Below are 12,423 nucleotides of genomic sequence, written 5' to 3' on the forward strand. Positions count from 1 at the left end.
TATTCCTTTAAAGTTTGCCTCATCCATAAAAGTTGTGCACAACAACTACCGGCCGCCACATATTCAGCTTCGGTGGATGAGAGAGATACACAACTTTGCTTTTTGGAAGACGAACTCACCAAAGAGCACCCAAGAAACTGGCACCCTCCGAAGTGGACTTCCTATCCACTTTGTCTCCCGCCCAATCGGAATCTATAAATCCTTCAAGCTTGAAATTTGCCCCTCTTGGGTACCATAAGCCAAAGTTTGGGGTATCAGCCAAATATCGAAAGATTCGCTTGACCGCCACATAGTGACTTTCCTTTGGTGCGGCTTGAAACCGTGCACACATCCCCACACTTAACATGATATCCGGTATAGATGCACAAAGGTAAAGCAAGGAGCCAATCATGGAGCGATATACCTTTTGATCCACCGCTTTACCATTGGGATCAATGTCAAGTTGGCACTTGGTGGGCATTGGAGTAGAGGCCGGCTTGACATCACTTAGCTTGAATCTCTTGAGCATGTCTTGAGTGTATTTGGCTTGGTTGATGAAGGTACCTTCTCTTCTTTGTTGGATATCAAAACCAAGGAAGAACTTCAACTCTCCCATTGAAGACATCTTGAACTTAGAGGTCATGAGAGCGGCAAATTCTTCATTGAAAGCTTTGTTAGGGGAACCAAAGATAATGTCATCAACATATAGTTGGCATACAAACAACTCCCCTTTGACCTTCTTAGTAAAAAGAGTGGGATCGATTAGCCCTACTTCAAATCCACGATCTTGTAACAACTCGGTAAGGTGGTCATACCACGCACGTGGGGCTTGTTTAAGGCCATAGAGTGCCTTATCGAGTTGATATACATGATCCGGAAAGAAGGGATCCTCGAACCCGGGGGGTTGCTTGACATAGACCAACTCATTAATAGGACCATTAAGAAAAGCACTTTTCACATCCATTTGTTGCAACTTAAAGTTGTGATGGGAAGCATAAGCAATCAACAAACGAATGGATTCAAGGCGAGCAACGGGAGCAAAGGTTTCACCGTAGTCGATACCCTCGACTTGGGAGTAGCCTTGTGCTACCAATCTTGCCTTGTTGCGAATGTTGTTCCCATGAGCATCTTGCTTGTTCTTGAAGATCCACTTGGTTCCAATGATGTTATGGTTCCCGGAAGGCCTTGGCACCAACCTCCACACCTTGTTGTACTCGAAGTTGTTGAGTTCTTCATGCATGGCATTGAGCCAATCCGACCTTATGGGGTTCAACACAAGAGACAAACGCGTGATGCTCACAATAGTTTGCTAATTGTCTACGAGTGCTTACCCCCTTTCTTAGGCTTCCAACCACATTCTCCATGAGATGACCTTTGGTGGTGAGTTTGGAAGCAATCTTCGCGGCACGACGCTCCAATTCCTCCTCGGATGTCGAAGGAGGAGGGTTCACTTGATCATCTTGAGCGTCGTCATGAGCTTGTTCTTGATCTTGAGCTTGCTCATGATCTTGAACTTGCTCGAGGGGGAGAACTTGACCTTGGGCATCATGTGGAGGTTCACCACCATCTTGAGATTGATCTTGCCCTTGGTCTTGTTCTCGAGGTTGAGGGCCTTCACTTTGTTCTTCGGAAGCGTGTGGGTCTTGAGTAGGTGAAGGCTCCACTGAAGTGGAGCATTGTCCTTCTCCTTCGGCCACAAGGGGTTCCTAAATGGGTAGGATATGACCAATACCCATTCTTCTTATGGCTTGGGGAGGAATTTCATCACCTACATCACAAGTACCACTTTGCTCCACTTGGGAGCCGTTATTTTCGTCAAACTCTACGTTACACGTCTCCTCAATGAGTCTGTTGGACTTGTTGAGAACACGGTAAGCATGAGAGTTTGTAGCATAACCAACAAATATGACCTCATGAGCTCTAGCCTCGAATTTAGACAAACGAACACCTTTCTTGAGAATGAAACACTTACACCCGAACACCCGGAAGTACTTGAGATTGGGCTTGTTCCCGGTGAGTATCTCATACGGAGTCTTGTTCAAGCCTTTGCGGAGATAGAGCCGATTGGATGCATGACATGCAGTGTTGATGGCTTCGGCCCAAAAGTTGTATGGAGACTTGAACTCCGCCATCATGGTCCTTGCCGCATCCATCAAGGTCCAGTTCTTCCTCTCCGCAACACCATTTTGTTGAGGGGTATATGGTGCAGAATATTGATGCTTGATCCCTTCATCACTAAGAAACTCATCGAAGGTGTAGTTCTTGAACTCGGTGCCGTTGTCACTTCTTATTGTCAGGATCTTTGCATTATGTTGACGTTGAGCTTCATTTGCAAAGTCGATGACGGTTTGTTGAGTCTCACTCTTCCTCTTGAAGAAGTATACCCAAGTGTATCTTGAATAATCATCCACAATCACCAAGCAATACTTTCTACCCCCAAGACTATCAAAGGATGGAGGCCCGAAGAGGTCCATGTGCAGGAGCTCCAAGGGTCTCTTCGAGTAGATGATAGTCATGGGAGGGTGAGCCGTCTCATGAAGCTTTCCTTCGATACAAGCACTGCAAACACGATCTTTGGCAAAACTAACATTCGTTAGTCCATGAACATGGTCCCCCTTGAGAAGACTTTGCAAAGATCTTATATTGACGTGGGCTAAATAACGATGCCAAAGCCATCCCACATCAACTTTAGCCATTAGGCATGTCGCGGTCTTAGTGGGTTGCTCCGAAAAGTTAATCACATAGAGACCATTCTCGACATGCCCAACAAAGGATACTTTAAGAGTCTTGCTCCACAAGAGGGACACGGTATCAATATCAAAGAAGGTGGCAAAGCCCATGAGTGCGAGTTGACGAAAGGAAAGTAAATTGAACGCAAGGGACTCAACAAGCATGACTTTCTCGATCGTTAGATCATGAGAAATGACAACCTTGCCAAGACCCAATACCTTAGAATGTGAGGCATCACCCTATTCGACATTGGTGGACATAGATGGGATCTTGTGCACGTCCACCACCAAGTCCTTGCTCCCGGTCATATGATTTGTTGCTCCACTATCGAGCAACCATGATCCCCCACCGGAAGCAACCACCTACAAGATATCAATGCTTGGTTTTAGGTACCCATTGAGTAATGGGTCCTTTGATGTTAGTAACAAGGGTCTTAGGAACCCAAATAGACCATTCAATGTACTCATAAGAAGAACCAACAAATTTAGCATAAACATGCCCATCACTAGCACGACACAACACATAAGAGGGGTTAAAGTCGCCGATTTTGTTGGGAGAGATGGCCTTGAGCTCTTTGGCATCACCACTCTTCACATTGTTATTCTTCTCCTTAGGAGCACCCTCTCCTTCCTTCACAAAGGTTTGCTTGAGTGGGGGAGGTCGATTGGTCTTGTTATTCTTCTCCTTGTTCTTCTTCTTGTTCTTGGACTTGGGCGTGAACCCAACTCCCTCCTTGCCCACAACTTCCTTTTGATTGCTCAAAAGGTCATTTAGGTTCTTCTCGCCTTGTATGCATGACACAAGACCTTTCTCGAGTTGTTCCTTCAACTTGGCATTCTCCTCCACAAGATGCACATGCTCACAACATGGGTTAGTAGCATTTGCATTATCAATTAAGACCATGTGAGGAAATGTGGCCTTTTCCTTGGTAAGCTTAACTTGGAGTTGAGCATGAGACTCCTTGAGGTTTGCATGAGCACCTTTCAAGACCTTATGGGCCTTGTCAAGTACATCAAACTCCTCCTTGAGTCTAGCATGATCAACCCCAAGTTTAGTCTTCTCGGAAGTTAGAACACGAGACACAACAAGAGCATGATCAAGATCTTTCTTTAATTTGGCATGGTCATCGTTGTGTGACTCCTCAAGAGCCAAACGATGCCCATGCTCTTTCTCAAGATCATTAGATAGATCCGATATCTCATCGGCGTAATCACGACTATGACCTTCCATCTTAGAGATGGTTTCTTCGTGAACCTCTATCATGTCATTGGCTTCACCAAGTTGTTCCAAGAGAGCAACGAAGTGCTTCTTGGATTTGCCCTTGAGCTTACTCATGAAGGACTCAAATTCATTAACCTCCTCATTAGACCTCTTACCATTATCAAAGTCATCTGTTGAAGGAGGATTAGGAATAATGGTGGTTTTGATATTGGGGGTTACCTTGTTGGTGGCCTTAGCCATGAGGCACTTGGCGGTGATGTTCTCGTTAGGTGCATCGAAGAGAGACACCCGGGGAGTTGTGACAATGGCAACGGATGCCATGGCCATTGTTTCACCATCTTCATCATCATCGTCATCCTCACGGTATTCTTCTTGAACCACCAACCCGCGAGTAGGAGTCTTCTTGGTGAAGTTGTTCTTGTTGGGGAAGGACTTGGCTTTGTCTTTTCGGATGAACTTGCCACCATTGTCTTCCCGCTTCTCATAAGGACAATCCGCAATGAAATGGCTCACATTGCCATAGTTGAAACAAGTTCTAAGTCGTTGCTTGCCCTTGAGGCCACTTGAGTTGTTCTTGTTGAAGTTGGGTCTTGTATTCTTCTTACTCCAAAATTGTCTTGAGGCAAGAGCCATGTGCTCATGATAATCATACTTCGTGTCCTCGGGGTTGCTCTCCTCATCTTCCTCTTCTTCTTCTTCTTCTTCTTCCACACTAACCTTGGCCTTCAAGGCAAGATTGGGCTTCTTTGCCCTTTGAGAACGGAGCACCGCATTGTCGACGGTCTTGTCCAAGATGCTCATTGCAACAAACTCATCCAACACTTCACCTGAGGTCATGGAGTGGAAGTCCGGTCTTTGGCGAATGACGGAGGACATGTCCTTGTTGTAGGGCATCATGGCCTTGAGGAACTTGCGCTTGATCCAATTGTCATCCGTGTCCTTGCTCCCATGATCTCGGAGTGCGACCGCGAGTTTGGTCACTCTTCGAAAGAGCTCACGAGGTTCTTCATCCTCTTTCATTGCAAACTCATCGGCTTCATCTTGCACCACTTCATAGTTGGAGCGTTGAATGCAAGCACTTCCTCGATAGAGAGACTCAACACATTTCCATGCTTCTTTAGCCATGACATGAGGTCGAAGATGAGGGAGATCTTCGGGAAGGATTGCATCTTGGATGATGAAGAGAGCACTCTCATTGAATTGATTGTCCACTTCTTCTCGAGGGGTGAAGTTGCTTGGATCATGAGGATAGAAACCTTCTTCAATGATTCTCCAAAGGTTAGTGTTCACATGTTTTAAATGATGCTTGAAGCGATAAACCCAAGAGTCAAAATCTTCATTTTTCACATATTTAGGAGGAGGACCGACATGATTCAAATGAGTAGAGGGGATCAGTCCTCTATACACTGGGGGTTCCACATTGGCAAAGATGCCGGTGCCATTTCTACCACTAGTAGACAGACTCTTTTCACTGTTAGCTTCCCCCTTGTCAGAGGTAGCATCCGTCACCTTGTTAGTGGGACCACCCACTTTCATCAGCGAGGTAGATAGTTTAAGTCCGTCTAGGAATTCAGAAAACATGCTTTTAACCTCAGCCGTCATGGAGGTTTTCAATGTGTCTAAAGCCACATTCAATTCCTCACATGAGACCGAGGTTCCCCCTTCGGTCGAAGACGAGATGGGATTCACACCGGAGTGCTCCTCCGCACCGTCGTGGGTGTCAACCATACTCTTTGGATGGCAAAGTCCTTAATAAAGAGACGAGGCTCTGATACCAATTGAAAGAATTGATATGGTTGACTAGAGGGGGGGTGAATAGGCAACTAACAAATTTTAGACTTTTCTTTAACAATTTAAAACTTGCAATGAAACAGGTTGTCTAGATGTGCAACTACATGGACAACCTATATGATGCAAAGATAATTAGCACACTAGCAAGCAATAGATACAACTCAAGTAAGCTTGCAAAAGTAAAGGCACAAGATAACCAAGAGTGGAGACGGTGGAGACGAGGATGTGTTACCGAAGTTCCTTCCTTTTAAGGGGAAGTACGTCTCCGTTAGAGCGGTGTGGAGGCACAATACTCCCCAAGAAGCCACTAGGGCCACCGCAATCTCCTCACGCCCTCACACAATGCGAGATGCCGTGATTCCACTATTGGTGCCCTTGAAGGCGGCAACCGGACCTTTACAAACAAGATTGGGGCTATCTCCACAACACTTGGAGGCTCCCAACAACACCACGAAGCTTCACCACAATGGAGTATGGCTTCGAGGTGACCTCAACCGTCTAGGGTGCTCAACACCCAAGCGTAACAAGATCCGCTAGGGATTAGTGGGGGAAATCAAATTTCTCTTGGTGGAAGTGTAGATCTGGGCCTTCTCAACCAATCCCGAGCAAATCAACAAGTTTGATTGGCTAGGGAGAGAGATCGGGCAAAAATGGAGCTTGGAGCAACAATGGAGCTTTGGGGGAAAGAGGTAGGTCAACTTTGGGGAAGAAGACCCCTTTATATAGTGGGGGAATCAATCCAACCGTTATTCCACTGAGCAGCCCCGCACAGAGAGGTACAACCGCTAGGGAAGGGCGGTACTACCGCTCAGGGCGGTACTACCGCTCATACCCAGCGGTACTACCGCGCTGACAGGGCCCTGACCCCAGGGCGGTACTACCGTGGGGGTAGGCGCGGTACTTGAAGGAAATATGCCCTAGAGGCAATAATAAAGTTATTATTTATTTCCTTATATCATGATAAATGTTTATTATTCATGCTAGAATTGTATTAACCGAAAACATAATACATGTGTGAAGACATAGACAAACATAGTGTCACTAGTATGCCTCTACTTGACTAGCTCGTTTATCAAAGATGGTTATGTTTCCTAACCATGGACAGAAGAGTTGTCATTTGATTAACGGGATCACATCATTAGGAGAATGATGTGATTGACTTGACCCATTCCGTTAGCTTAGCACTTGATCGTTTAGTATGTTGCTATTGCTTTCTTCATGACTTATACATGTTCCTGTAACTATGAGATTATGCAACTCCCGTTTACCGTAGGAACACTTTGGGTGCTACCAAACGTCACAATGTAACTGAGTGATTATAAAGGAGTACTACAGGTGTCTCCAAAGGTACATGTTGGGTTGGCGTATTTCGAGATTAGGTTTTGTCACTCCAATTGTCGGAGAGGTATCTCTGGGCCCTCTCGGTAATGCACATCACTATAAGCCTTGCAAGCAATGTAGCTAATGAGTTAGTTATGGAATGATGTATTACGTAACGAGTAAAGAGACTTGCCGGTAACGAGATTGAACTAGGTATTGGATACCGACGATCGAATCTCGGGCAAGTAAACATACCGATGACAAAGGGAACAAAGTATGTTGTTATGCGGTTTGACCGATAAAGATCTTCGTAGAATATGTAGGAGCCAATATGGGCATCCAGGTTCCTCTATTGGTTATTGACCAAGAATAGTTCTAGGTCATGTGTACATAGTTCTCGAACCCGTAGGGTCCGCACGCTTAAGGTTTCGATGACAGTTATATTATGAGTTTATGAGATGCACCGAAGGAGTTCGGAGTCCCAGATGAGATCGGGGACATGACGAGGAGTCTCGAAATGGCCGAGACGTAAAGATCGATATATTGGACGACTATATTCGGAGTTCAGAAAGGTTCCGAGTGATTCGGGTATTTTTCGGAGTACCGGAGAGTTACGGGAATTCGCCGGGGAGTATATGGGCCTTATTGGGCCATACGGGAATAGTGGAGAGAGGCAAAAGGAAGGAGGCATGCGCCCCCCCTCTGGTCCGAATTGGACAAGGGGCGCAGCCCCCCTTTCCTTCTTCCTCTCCCCCTCTTTCCCCCTCTCCTACTCCAACAAGGGAGGTGGAATCCTACTAGGACTAGGGAGTCCTAGTAGGACTCCACACTTGGCGCGCCCCCTCCTAGGGCCGGCCACCTCCCCCATTGCTCCTTTATATACGGGGGCAGGGGGGCACCCCAGGACACACAAATTGATCTACGGATCGTTCCTTAGCCGTGTGCGGTGCCCCCTCCACCATATTCCACCTCGGTCATATCGTCGCGGAGTTTAGGCGAAGCCCTACGCCGGTAGAACATCATCATCGTCACCACGCCGCCGTGCTGACAGAACTCAACCCCGAAGCTTTGCTGGATCGGAGCCCGGGGATCGTCATCGAGCTGAACGTGTGCTGAACTCGGAGGTGCCGTACGTTCGGTACTTGGATCGGTCGGATCGTGAAGACGTACGACTACATCAACCGCGTTGTCATAACGCTTCCGCTTACGGTCTACGAGGGTACGTGGACAACACTCTCCCCTCTCGTTGCTATGCCATCACCATGATCTTGCGTGTATGTAAGAATTTTTTTGAAATTACTACGTTCCCCAACAGTGGTATCAGAGCCTAGGTTTTATGCGTTGATGTTATATGCACGAGTAGAACACAAGTGAGTTGTGGGCGATACAAGTCATACTGCTTACCAGCATGTCATACTTTGGTTCAGCGGTATTGTGAGATGAAGCGGCCCGGACCAACATTACGTGTACGCTTACGCGAGACTGGTTTCACCGTTACGAGCACTTGTGCTTAAAGGTGGCTGGCGGGTGTCTGTCTCTCTCACTTTAGCTGAATCGAGTGTGGCTACGCCCGGTCCTTGCAAAGGTTAAAACAACACTAACTTGACGAACTATCGTTGTGGTTTTGATGCGTAGGTAAGAACGGTTCTTGCTAAGCCCGTAGCAGCCACGTAAAATTTGCAACAACAAAGTAGAGGACGTCTAACTTGTTTTTGCAGGGCATGTTGTGATGTGATATGGTCAAGACGTGATGATATTTTATTGTATGAGATGATCATGTTTTGTAACCAAAGTTATCAGCAACTGGCAGGAGCCATATGGTTGTCGCTTTATTGTATGAAATGCAAACGCCCTGTAATTGCTTTACTTTATCACTAAGCGGTAGTGATAGTCGTAGAAGCAATAGATGGCGTAATGACAACGATGCTACGATGGAGATCAAGATGTCGCGTCGATGACGATGGTGATCACGACGGTGCTTCGAAGATGGAGATCACAAGCACAAGATGATGATGGCCATATCATATCACTTATATTGATTGCATGTGATGTTTATCCTTTATGCATCTTATCTTGCTTTGATTGACGGTAGCATTTTAAGATGATCTCTCACTAATTATCAAGAAGTCTTCTCCCTGAGTATGCACCGTTGCGAAAGTTCTTCGTGCTGAGACACCACGTGATGATCGGGTGTGATAGGCTCTACGTTCAAATACAACGGGTGCAAAACAGTTGTACACGTGGAATACTCAGGTTAAACTTGACGAGCCTAGCATATACAGATATGGCCTCGGAACACGGAGACCGAAAGGTCGAGCATGAATCATATAGTAGATATGATCAACATAGTGATGTTCACCATTGAAAACTACTCCATCTCACGTGATGATCGGACATGGTTTAGTTGATTTGGATCACGTAATCACTTAGATGACTAGAGAGATGTCTGTCTAAGTGGGAGTTCTTAAGTAATATGATTAATTGAACTTAAATCTATCATGAACTTAGTCCTGGTAGTATTTTGCAAATTATGTTGTAGATCAATAGCTTGCGTTGTTGCTTTCATATGTTTATTTTGATATGTTCCTAGAGAAAATTGTGTTGAAAGATGTTAGTAGCAATGATGCGGATTGGATCCGTGATCTGAGGTTTATCCTCATTGCTGCACAGAAAAATTATGTCCTTAATGCACCACTAGGTGACAGACCTATTGCAGGAGCAGATGCAGACGTTATGAACGTTTGGCTAGCTTAATATGATGACTACTTGATAGTTTTGTGCACCATGCTTTACGGCTTAGAATCGGGACTTCAAAGACGTTTTGAACGTCATGGACCATATGAGATGTTCCAGGAGTTGAAGTTAATATTTCCAGCAAATACCCGAGTTGAGAGATATGAAGTCTCCAACAAGTTCTATAGCTAAAAGATGAAAGAGAATCGCTCAACTAGTGAGCATGTGCTCAGATTGTCTGGGTACTACAATCGCTTGAATCAAGTGGGAGTTAATCTTCCAGATAAGATAGTGATTGACAGAATTCTCTAGTCACCATCACTAAGTTACTAGAACATTGTGATGAACTATAGTATGCAAGGGATGACGAAAATGATTCCCGAGATCTTCGTGATGTTGAAATCGACGAAGGTAGAAATCAAGAAAGAGCATCAAGTGTTGATGGTTGACAAGATCACTATTTTCAAGAAAAGGGCAAAGGGAAAGAAAGGGAACTTCAAGTATAATGACAAGCAAGTTGTCAGTCCCGCGAAGAAGCCCAAAGCTGGACCAAAGCCTGAAACTGAGTGATTATACTGCAAAGGAAATGGTCACTAGAAGCGGAAATGCCCTGAATATTTGGTAGATAAGAAGGATGGAAAAGTGAACAAGGGTATATTTGATATACATGTTATTGATGTATACTTTACTAGTGTTTATAGTAGCCCCTGAGTATTTGATACTTGTTCGGTTGCTAAATATTAGTAACTCGAAACAGGAGTTACAGAATAAACAGAAACTAGTTGAGGGTGAAGTGACGATGTGTGTTGGAAGTGGTTCCAAGATTGATATGATCATCATCGCACACTCCCTATACTTTCGGGATTAGTGTTAAACCTAAATAAATGTTATTTGGTGTTTGCGTTGAGCATGAATATGATTTGATCATGTTTGTTGCAAAACGGTTATTCATTTAAAGTCAAAGAATAATTGTTGTTCTGTTTACATGAATAAAATCTTCGATGGTCATACACCCAATGAAAATAGTTTGTTGGATCTCGATCATAATGATACACATATTCATAATATTGATGCCAAAAGATGCAAAGTTAATAATGATAGTGCAACTTATTTGTGGCACTGCCGTTTGGGTCATATCGGTGTAAAGCGCATGAAGAAACTCCATAAAGATGGATTTTCGGAATCACTTGGTTATGAATCATTTGATGCTTGCGAACCGTGCCTTTTGGGCAAGATGACTAAAACTCCGTTGTCCGGAACAATGGAACGAGCTACTGACTTATTGGAAATAATACATACCGATGTATGCGATCCAATGAGTGTTGATGCTCGTGGCAAGTATCGTTATTTTCTGACCTTCACAAGATGATTTGAGCAGATATAGGTATATCTACTTGATGAAACATAAGTATGAAATAATTGAAAGGTTCAAAGAATTTTAGAGTGAAGTAGAAAAATCATCGTAACAAGAAAATAAAGTTTCTGCGATCTGATCGCGGAGACGAATATTTGAGTTACGAGTTTGGTCTTTAATTAAAACAATGTGGAATAGTTCACAGCTCACGCCACCTGGAACACCACAATGTTATGGTGTGTCCGAACATCGTAACCGCACTTTATTGGATATAGTGCAATCTATGATGTTTCTTATTTATTTACCATTATCATTTTGGGGTTATGCATTAGAGACAGCTGCATTCACGTTAAAAGGGCACCATCTAAATCCGTTGAGACGACACCGTATGAACTATGGTTTAGAAGTAAACCTAAGCTGTCGTTTCTTAAAGTTTGGAGTTGCGATGCTTATATGAAAAAGGTTTTCAACCTGATAAGCTCGAACCCAAATCGGAGAAGAGTGTCTTCATAGAATACCCAAAGGAAAACTGTTGGGTACTCCTTCTATCACAGATCCAAAGGCAAAACATTCGTTGCTAAGAATGGATCCTTTCTAGAGAAGGAGTTTCTCTCAAAATAAGTGAGTGGGAGGAAAGTAGAACTTGATGAGGTAATTGTACCTTCTCCCTTATTGGAAAGTAGTTCATCACAGAAATCAATTCCAGTGATTCCTACACCAATTAGTGAGGAAGTTAATGATGATGATCATGAAACTTCAGATCAAGTTGCTACCAAACCTCGTAGGTCTTCCAGAGTAAGATCCGCACCAGAGTGGTACGGTAATCATGTTCTGGAAGTCATGTTACTAGACCATGATGAACCTACGAACTATGAGGAAGCGATGATGAGCCCAGATTCCACGAAATGGCTTGAGGCCATAAAATCTGAGATATGATCCATGTATGAGAACAAAGTATGGACTTTGATTGACTTGCTCGATGATCAACAAGCCATGTTAAATAAATGGATCTTCAAGAGGAAGACGGACACTGATAGTAGTGTTACTATCTACTAAAGCTCGACTTGTTGCGAAATGTTTTCAACAAGTTCAAGGTGTTGAATACGATGAGATTTTCTCACTCGTATCGAAGCTTAAGTCTGTCTGAATCGTGTTAGCAATTGCCACATTTTATGAAATCTGGCAAATGGATGTCAAAAGTGCATTCCTTAATGGATTTATTAAAGAAGAGTTGTATATGATGCAACCAGAGAGTGTTTGTCAATCCTAAAGATGCTAACAAAGTGTGCAAGCTC

The sequence above is a fragment of the Triticum aestivum genome, chromosome 1B, assembly GCF_018294505.1.
Source record: "Triticum aestivum cultivar Chinese Spring chromosome 1B, IWGSC CS RefSeq v2.1, whole genome shotgun sequence".
Classification (NCBI taxonomy): Eukaryota; Viridiplantae; Streptophyta; class Magnoliopsida; order Poales; family Poaceae; genus Triticum; species Triticum aestivum.